This window comes from Trichosurus vulpecula, chromosome X (assembly GCF_011100635.1).
Source record: "Trichosurus vulpecula isolate mTriVul1 chromosome X, mTriVul1.pri, whole genome shotgun sequence".
In the NCBI taxonomy this organism is placed as follows: domain Eukaryota; kingdom Metazoa; phylum Chordata; class Mammalia; order Diprotodontia; family Phalangeridae; genus Trichosurus; species Trichosurus vulpecula.
The window spans coordinates 35390085-35400701 of record NC_050582.1 but is presented as its reverse complement, the minus strand read 5'-3'; the positions used below and the strand labels follow the sequence as shown (position 1 = coordinate 35400701).

General features: G+C 40.7%; 1 pseudogene; it reads left to right on the top strand.

Annotated features, from left to right (window-relative positions):
• Positions 1-247: 247 nt before the first annotated feature.
• LOC118832464 lies at positions 248-1504 on the top strand (annotated as a pseudogene).
• The last annotated feature ends 9113 nt before the right edge of the window (positions 1505-10617 follow it).

Here is a 10617-nt window from a genome sequence, read left to right as displayed (position 1 = left end):
GGTATTTTAATTTGCCTTTTTCATAGTCTTAGTCCTTTTCCTTACCTTTCCTATGTTTGTTGTGACAGAAACTTTAGTATTGAGATGTTACATGACTTGCCCTGGTTTCCAGAGCTATGAAGCATCAGATCCAGGACCCGAGCCAGCGTCTTCTGACTCTAAGGTCAGTGCTCGCCCATCAAGACTTAGACATCTAGGCAAAGACAGACTGATGGTGGCCACGGTGGAAGAAGCTGTGGAGATGATGATGGCCAGGACAGGGCCACCCCCGGGACTCCTGGGTGTTGGGGGAGCTTTGCCCTCAGGCCCAGGGCCTGGCGTGCCTGGGAAGAGCAGCAAGGAGTGACTGAAAGAAATGGAGGCAGAGATGGGGCTGTTTGAGCAGGAAGTCTTGGGAGCTCCAGTATCTGGGATTCCAGCCCCAGTTGTACCAGCTGTGGAATCTGTACCTGTGATCCACCCAATCATGGCCACCAACACCAACAGCAGGTCCAGCAGAGCCTGGAGGCCCAGGCAGCAGCAGTAGCAGCAGCAGCAGTCACAGTAATTGCTCCCATTGTAGGTCCCCCTGGCCCATTTGTAGGTCCAGTTGGTTTTTGTCCTGGAGGAGGTAGAGGTTGTCTCAACAGCCCTGAGGCCGGGGATACCATGTTCCTTTGTCAGGCAGGTGGCCCACACCCCATGGCTCTTCGGCCCCCACTGCCTGGTCCCCCCAGACCTCCCATGATGTTGCCACCAATGGCCCGGGCACCAGGACCCCCACTTGGCACAATGGCGACCCTGAGGCCTCCTCCAGAGGAGCCTCCAGCCCCTCGGGAACTAGGCGTGGGCCTGGGCCTGGGCCTGAAAGAGAAGGAAGAAGCTGCCTCTGTAGCTGTAGCAGCTGCGGCGGCTGCAGGGCTAGAAGAAGCAGGTGCAGCTATGGGGGACCCAGGAGCTGCTGCAGTCATTGGGCCCAGCCTCCCTCTGCCCTTGGCCATGCCCTTGCCTGAGCCCCTACCTTTACCCCTGAAGTCACTTGAGGCCTGCTTCCACTTCTTCGAATCCCTGTGCTCCTGTCCCTCAGGCCCCAGGCACCCCTGGGACTCATGGCTTTGGGTGAAGACAAGAAGAAAGGGAAGACAAAGAAGCTAAACCTTGCATCTGAGCAGCAGTTGGGAGCAGTGGGGAAGACCCCAGCCTGCTGGAGTAGGAGGCAGGTGACTTACGGATCTTCTATGGGGACTTGGGCAATGAGGTGAATGATGATATTTTGGCCAGAGCCTTTGGCCAATTTCCCTCCTTCCTCAAGGCCAAAGTTATCCAGGATAAGTGCACAGGCAAGACCCAGGGTTATGGCTTTGTCAGTTTCAAGGACCCCAGTGACTGTGTGCACACCATGAGGGAAATGAATGGTAAATATGTGGGCTCACTCCCAATCAAGCTTTGAAAGAGCATGTGGAAGGACCACAACCTGGATGTTGTTTGGAAGAAGCAGAAGAAGAAGAAACTAGGGCTTAGATAGCCCAGACTGCCAAGATTCCCCTTTATCCCCTATGATGACCTTGCCCCTGTCCCCAATTTGAATAAATTTGAATTCTTTCCAAAAAAAAAAAAGACTTAGACATCTACAAGAGACAGGGATTGGTGTACACAGGTTAAAGCATGGAATGGGCTTGGGATTTTACCATTGTTCTTTTGCTAATGCAAAATATAATAAAGGTGGCAGTGTGAGCAGGTATGGTTGGGGCAAAAATATTGGCACTTCCTCTTGCTTGATACTTCATTAAATTGTTTTCTTCATCAGTACAGTGAAGATGTCAGGAGTAAGATAATGTGTGTATCCCCAGTGTCTGGGGATTGCCTATGGACTGCTAGAATGGATTTTAGAAGCATAGAATTGCTGTGAGGAATTAGATAGGACTTAAGAGGAAAGTCTGACCCCAGGTCAGATGGTTTTCTTGGCCAAAGACTTGCATTCAGTACTAGAAACAAGAAGTCCAGAGAATAGACCTAGTTTTTTATGGCAGAACTTTGTCTGACTTTTGTTTCTTCATATTCCTCACAGGAGCTGCAGGTCTACCCACATCCAAGAGAGGCATTCTGTTAACTCTACCATAGCAGATGTGATGGGAGATGGAATCCAGAAGTTGGCCACAGAGAGAAGCTCAATGACTTTGAGGGAGTGGAAGGGTAAGAACGTGATGCTTCTTTGCAGAGAGATGACAACAACAGAGGACTTCGGAAGTCTGGCAGCGGCAGAATTGAGCTGCTCTGGGTACGAGTATACCTAGGTTACATGACCTGTTACATGACATGTGACCTTGGCATATTCGAGCCCAGGGTAGACTTCCTCAGCGGCCACAGATGTTTCACGTACGTACTCCTCACTGATTAGTCTTTGGTTGCATGCAATCTCTAATTTTATCTGTTGTTTTTTTGGTAGCAGTTAGGTGGGAGGGAAAGAATCTTTTATTGTCCCTTTACTTGCTCTATGGTTTGATTGAATATCTTTTATTTAAACTAATATGTCCTCTTGTTACTTAGTAAAAGTAAATGCACCTGCACCACTGTTTAGACTGGGCAATAACCAAGTGTGCTTAGGATTTTGGATAGATTTGAAGGGCCCCAAGGTATTAGTGAGATTTTCTGGGAACAACATGCATGAAAGAATTTTAAAGAATTCTTATTTGTATTTCCAAATATCATGATTTGGGGCTTGAGATGCCTCTTATTTCAGGTATATTACATGGTTATTCTTTTTTATTATTATTTTAATTTATTTATGTAATTATATATTTAAATACAAAATAATAAAAGAGAAAAAACACATTGCCCTGTACACAGCAGACCATAAGAGAGGATTCCATATAAAGCAATAAATTTCTATTTCAAGAAAACCTATATAATAAATACTACACATTATTTTCAAAGCTGCCCAGCTTTTCTTTGCTTCCTTTTAGGTTTTCTTTTGTTCTCTACTATGCACATTTTACTTCATTTTTTCCCCATCCCCTGCCAAAGAAGGCTATAATTAAATGCAGATACATATACATACATATACATTCACACACACAGATACATACATATATACACACACAGATATCCACAAACATATGCACACATATACACTCAAACAAACATGTGTAAGACTGTATCATGCTTATTTCCACTTATCTTCTGTTTCTCCATAGGTCGATAGCGTCTTTCTTCATAAATCCGAGTCTTTCCATATTTTTTATATCTACCAGCTTATCATTCCCCACACTACAACAATATTCTGACCCAATCACATCCTATCTGGGAGATTGTCTATGAGAGGTTTCCCCCATTTTTTCTGCATTCCGTCTGCATAGATTGTACAGGAAACCTTTAATTTAAAATAATCCAAATTGTCCATTTTACTCTTCAACACTGCCCTCACCTTATAACATGGTTTAAGGTGTGCTATTCATATGGGCTACTGTTTCAATTCATTTCTTTCCTGTTTATGTGTTGTTTTAACAATCTGGCTAGCAGCTTCTGTGGGGGTATAAGATTCACCCACAGCCAGCACCCAGAAAGCTGCCAACAGCACAGGTTCTTTTGATCTGCTTAATTAAGGAAAGCAAGGTGAAGGGGTTGACAAGCTTACTTTTAATTCAGCATTCAAATATCATTCAGTTAGTTCAGGGGAAAAAGCCAGCACCCTGAACTTCAAAACCAAATGCAAACAAATTACAAACATCAACGGACTTTGTCTGATTCAAATCCGAACACACAGTTACCAGAGTTCAACAAAGTTTCAGCATCCGGGTTTACAAGCTGGAGGGCTCCTTAGCTACAGCTGCCCAGAGTCTCCTCATCAACACCATCTCCAGAGCCCTGTGCAAATGGCTCTGTCCTCCCTTCTTAAAGGGCTTCAGACATCATCAAACATCATCTGAATCACCAGAGCTCAGGCTCTGGTGATTGGTTCTTGAGTTGGCTCCTCCCCTTAGGATGCTGGGAGGTTCACATCCACATGGATTAGGTTAACACCTAATGGGGTTTGGACCTGGGGCTTAGCACCTAGTAAGGCTCACTGAGATAAATTGAGTCACTCAAAGAAAACAAAGGCCATTCTAGTTACATATGTGTATATACACATAAACATAACACACAGATACATTCATATATAATGTATAGAGAGAAAGGGGGGAATAAAGAGAAGAAAATTTTTCAAATTTTAATCTTTTTTTTTCCACTAAGACATTTCCCTCAAAATCATCTCTCCCCACCCCCATCCCCCAACTACTGAATCTTCCTATGCAAAAAATAAAAACTGAAGGATAAGGTATCTGAATCTGATCAAGTAGGTGGTGCAGTAGATAGAGCACTGGACCTGGAGTCAGAAAGACTCATCTTTCTGAATTCAAATGAGTCCTCAGATACTTACTAGCTAAGCAACCCAGTTTATTTCACCCTTTTTGCCTCAGTTTCTTCATCTGTAAAATGAGCTGGAGAAGGAAATGCCAAACCACTCCAGGATCTTTGCCAAGAAAACCCCAAATGGCACCCCAAAGAGTTGGGCAGGACTGAAATGACTGTACAATATCAACAAACAATCTAATCAAACAGCATCTGTTATCCTACCTTTTTATTCAGAGGATAAAAGAGTTTTTCATTATTACTTCTCTGTAACCAAGACAGGGCTTCAGTCAGTTTTAGCATTGGTTTATTTTACATTGCACAGGTCATTATGTATATGAATTTCATTGTTCCCTTACTCTTTTCTTGGCATCAGGTGATTCTTATCCCCAGTTTCTCTGAATTTCTCATGTTTTCTTAAGGCACAATGATTTTTCATTAATTCATACAGCACAATTTGGCTAAACTTTACCCAAGCAGGGGGCCCCAGCTTTCCAGTACTTTAGTATCGTTAAAAGTGTTGCTTTAAATATTTTTGCATATACAGGATCTTTCCTCTTTCTTTGATGGACATGGGATTTATGCCCTAGAGAAGCATTTCTGAGCTCAAAGAAATGAACAAATTTAACCATTTTGTGGGGTTATGAATTGTTTTCCAGAAAAATTGGACCATCTCAGAATTATACCTTTGATGTATTGCTCTTCTTGCATTCCCATAGTATTTTGCCACACTTGATGGTTTTTTTTCCTTTGCCATTTAGAAATTTTGCCATATACACATTAAGGTTGTTTCAATTTGCCTTCCTTATATTATTGGTCCTTTTAGCAATCTTTCTTATGCTTATACCATTTAGAGATGTTATTTGACTTGACCTGCTTTACAGAATTATAAAGTTTCAGATCCAGGACCCAAACCAACATGTTTTGAATCTAAGTTCACCTCTCTTTTCGGTATGGCATATATGCCTCTCCCAACAAGACTTATAGATGTGGGGAAACAACAAGTTTTTACAATGGCTCAAATACAGCAAAAAAGAAAAGAGGTAAGTAGGGATTATTTTTTCATTTGTCCTGCTGATGGATAAATATAATAAAGGCATCAAGATGAACCATTGCAGTTTAGGGCAAAGACATTGTCACCTTCCTTCACTTTAATACAGAGGCCCCCAAACTTATTTGGCTGACTGCCCCCTTTTCAAGAAAAAATTACTCAGTGCCCCCATGGAAATCTACTTTCTTTAACCCTTTAATGTTTTTTTTTTTGAAATTTGTGTCATTGCAAAAAAAATTTAAAAATAGGGGTTTTTTTTGAAAAAATGATGCATTTTTGATTTTATAATTTATTGTAAATTTGTGGGGCTTTTCCTGCATTGAAATTCTGATGATGCAATGTTGTAACTACATAGTATCATATTGTAAACAAGTCATTACATGCACATATTCCTGCCAATGCATGCTGGACTTCCTGACAATACAAAACATGCTCACCTGCAATACTTGCTTGTTAAGACCTGTTGGCAGACTTGACTACTGATCAGTTACAACTTGCATTTTGTATGTTTATTTGGAAAAACAATATAATCGCTACAATTTTAACTCTGTTACACAACAGATGAAACATGTATGAATGTTTTTTCAAGAATTTCTTCTCTTCTTTCTTTATACTTCCACTGCTCCCTTATTTTTATTCAATGCCCCCCCATTTGCAACTGGGACTACAGCTGCCCCATATTGTTCAAGTGCCCCCAGACAGTGGTATTGCCCACTTTGGGAACCTCTGTTTAATAAGTCTTCCTTAGATCAATTTCTACTTCAATGTAGTGAAGATGTTAGTATTGAGGTAGGATGCATGTGTTCCCCATATCCAGACACTGCCTTGGGCTTGCTGAAATGAGTTTTAAAAGTATAGAGGTGCAGTAAGAAGTTAAACTGGACATAAAAGGGAGTTTTAACCATAGTTCAGATACTTCTCTTGGACAAAGACTTGCATTCAGTATTAGAAACAGAAAGTCCAAAGAACAGACCTAATGTTTTTTTGTAGTAGAACTCTGCCTGGCTTTTTCTTACTTGCAGTCCCTGGGGAGATGTACAACAGTGAAGATATTTTGTCCTGCCCACATCCAGGAGAGGTTGCTTTACTGAAGCCTATGTGAAGCAAGATGGACCACAGATGACCTTGAAGAAAGAGATGGAGAGCAGAAGCTGGTTGCAGAGAGCTGCCCAGTGACTGTGAGATCCTGGGCCTTTCCTGAGTGCAGAGTCAAGATGTGATGCTGCCCTGCTGAGAGAGAACATCACCAGAGGTGATCCTGAAGTATCACAAGTGAGTTGCCCCAAGTACGAGTATCCCGTGGTTATGTGAGCGTATATCAGTAACCTCAGCATACTCGTTCTTGGTGTATACTTCTTTGTACACCTTCAACATGTACAAGTGTTCCCTTCACATATCTCCTAAACGAAAGTGCTCTGCTCACAAAGAACACTCTACCTGAGTCTCTGCTTCCCTTTAAGTGGTATTATTATTCAAGTATCTGTCACCCTTGTGCTTTTGGGATGGGGAAAGGTTAACTTGTACTTTCATTTAATTTGATATGTTGTTTGTTTGTTCAAATGTATTTTGTTTAATCCAACATGTTCACTGATGGCCTGGTAAAACAAACTGATTAGTGGCTGCCTCTGGGATATAGTTTGTGTGGCTGATAACTCAGGATGCCTTGACCCTGGGATTGTTTTTCCAGGTCCCAGATATTAATGAGGTACCTCTCATGCCACATTCCTAGAAAGTTTGAATAGTTTTTATTTGTATTTCTAAAGATCATGCTTTGGTGCCTGGAATACCTCTTGTTTCAGGGGTATAATATGGTTGTCCTTTGTGAATTTTATGGGTCACTGACTCTGGAGACACATCACCTTTTACAAAGGTTCTTTTTGTTTAGGTTTCACCTTTAGTTTTTCCAAGTAGTCATGTCCCTTGAAACCTGCTCTCACCAGTGAATCTTCCCCATGCAAGAAAGGAAAGCAAACAACAGGGTAACTGCATCTGATCAAACAATTAGCATCTGTCACCTCTTCTTGTTACTCAGTGGATGGGAGAGCTTTTTATTATTACTTCTCTATGATGAAAATTGGGCATCAGTTACTTTTAGCATTGTTTTATTTTACTTTCTTATAGTCATAATGTAGGTGATTCTTTTTGTTTCTGATGCTTTTCAACAGGCGATCGACTTTTTTCCATTTTTTTTCTCTTCATTTTTCATTGTGTCTTAAGGCACAGTAATATTTTATTAATTCATCTGGCACACTTTGTTCTGCCATTTCCAAAGCAATGGACCACCTCTTTCTTTCCAATTGTTTATTATTAAAGCACTGCTCTGAATATCTTTGTATGCAAATGATCTTTCCGTCTCACTTTATCTTACCAGGACTTACATGGAATTTCTAACCTGGAGTCAAATAATTTCTTGCAACAAGAACTTGCTTTCTCCACTAAATTTTGTTAGTCCATAGAATAAACTTAATGTGTGCCTTGAATTCCATTCTGCCTGACTTTTACTTGCCTTCAGTTAGTTAGAAGCTGTGCATAAACAAGCTGTCATCATGCCTCCATGTAGTTCAGGCTTTCTGGCCACAGTTTCTTAGCTGTACAAGTGATGGCTACAGTAGTATTTGACTCTAAAAAAGTGTCTGAGTGCTCGAAGACACTGAGTTTGTGGTCTGCTCAGTATGCATGTTAGAACTTCGGTTTTTTAGGTTGTTGCAGAAGGACTCTTGGCTACCATCATACCCACAGAATTTCTTATTCAGGATTTGAGATGTGATCTCTGACAGTGAGGACATCAAGAAATCCTGCAGCCATCACAGTTGTGTTGCCTCAGCTATATGTGTGTCCATGTTACATGTGTTTCTTTACATGTAACCTAGTCACACGTATTCCTGGAGTATACCTACTCCTCCATATTTCCTGGCTACCAGTGATTCATGTATTTGTCATCCCTTTGTTATCTGTGTTTTCACATATTTTTTGTGTATATGCCCTTCCCTACTTATAGTTTGTTAAACTGTATGGAAAAATATGCCTTTTACATTTTAGAGTGTGGAGACAATGTTTATTGTTACTTTGCTTTCATTGCTATGAAGTGCCTTTTGTTTGAACTCATGTGTTCTCTGGTTGCCTGGTAAAAATAATCCTCCCAATGGCAGCTTCTGGGATACATTTTTTCGATGGGTGCTGATTCCCAGAGTACTTTAAGCCTGGCATAGGTTTCCAGGATGCACAACAGGAGGCGAGTCACCCTGAGAATACATAAATGGAAAGGAACCCAAAATTGAGATATTCATTTGTATTTCAATGGACCATGATTTCTAGTCAGTAATGTTCCTAATTTCAGGTATATAATATGATTATTCCTTTTTGAAATATGAATCATTTTAAATCCCTTAAAACCATCTTTGTTCAAAGGCACTTTTTGTGATTTTCCTTCCCTGCCCTCGCCTGCAAACTACGGAATGGAAGAGTGGGTTGTTCTCTTGCCTTCATGCAGGAAAAGTTTTCTACTCACTCTTAGTATCTGGTAGATAAGATGACCATCACATGACCCTGAACAGAGTAAGCCCAAGGGATGTTTGCTGGGAGAAGTGGGGATGTTAACTGAATTTCTCATTGCAGAGTTGAGACCTGATGCTCAGCAGAGGGATTATTCTACCAGAAGACAATGGCAATCCTATAACGTCAACATTGAGTTTTCCTGTGTGCACATGTGCCCTGGTGACATTTCTCCACATTTGACCTGGAAATCCATAGTCCTGGTATACCTCTTTGTACGAATTCTCTCCTGCTCACATGTGGTTTTTTAAATTATGGGAGAAGATACTTCATTAAACTATCAGGTTCTGGGGGCAGCAATCTACCACTCTTATAATATTGGCTCTATTTGATGAACTGTTTTATATTTGAAATAATGTGTACTCTTTTGCCTCTTAAGTGGGTCCTGAAAGGTGCTTTTGAATGGGTTATGACCATCGGAGTGCTTAATACATTTTCTTTTTGCTTTCAACTGACAATGATTTAGTGTCTTAAATAGCGGTTATTTCAAGAATATAATTGGCTATTTTTTCCTCTTTTTATTAGTATCACAATCTTAATTTACTTCTATAGCATCTTATCAAAGATGTATTTTGTTCTTTTTCTTTTGTTTTTACACCAGAATCATCTACTTTGATGACAGCCTCATTTGTTAATCCTCCCTTGCTACTATGCCTCCCTCTCTCTCTCTCTCTCTGTGTGTGTGGATGGATGGATGGATGGATGGATTCTGCAAATATGTGTGCACACACATATAAATGGACAGTAAATTAGGGTTGGGTGGGCATTCAGTATTGGAAACAGTCCTTCAAAGGGAAAGATTTAATCTTTGGGGGCATTCTGCCTGACTTTTGCTTCCTATACCTCAATAGATGACTTGAAGTCCACAAGACAGTCGAATAGAGAAATCCTGTAACTTTAACGAGATCAGAAGTTCTCCACAGGAAGTAGAGGACCCCACAATTATGGAGCATCATAAATCGGTATTTCCAGGTACCTCTATGTTTTTGTAACAGGTTCCACTACATGTGACCAAGGTGCATGTGTTCGTGTTCCCATTATATATATCTCTGTATAAATTCTCTAGCCACTGTTCCTGGTATGTTTACCCTCCACTGGTGTTCTCCATCTACTCATGATCTATTACTGTGTGCCCTTTTACTGGTGGTACATTAAGTATACCAAATGGAGATCAAGGGTAGCATGGGACTCTTAGGTTGTCATTTTATTCATTATGCCACCTGATTAAATGCCTCATGCTTAAACTAACGTGTACTGGGATTGGCTGGTAAAAAGCCATCATAGCCGATTTTGGATTATAATTTTTGGGAGTTGAACCTGAGATTTATTGGAGCCTAGGATACCTCTTCTATATTCTCAATTATGTGTGGTGTCCTAGGGGCTATATAAGGAATTTAAAGAAGTGGATCACTTCCTAATGTATTTCTATGAATCACGATTTTTCCCTGAAATACCTGCTAGTTCAAGACTATAATGTGGTTATTATATATTCTTACTGGATTACATGGGTCATTGTCTTAATTCTGCTTTTTCTTGTTTCTGTATATAGATAAACCTCTGATCAGAGAAGTTCTTTTTTTCTTGTTGCCTTCTGTTTTCCTAATGAAGTCATCTCCCGTGGAACCTAGCTATACAGGAAGGTCATC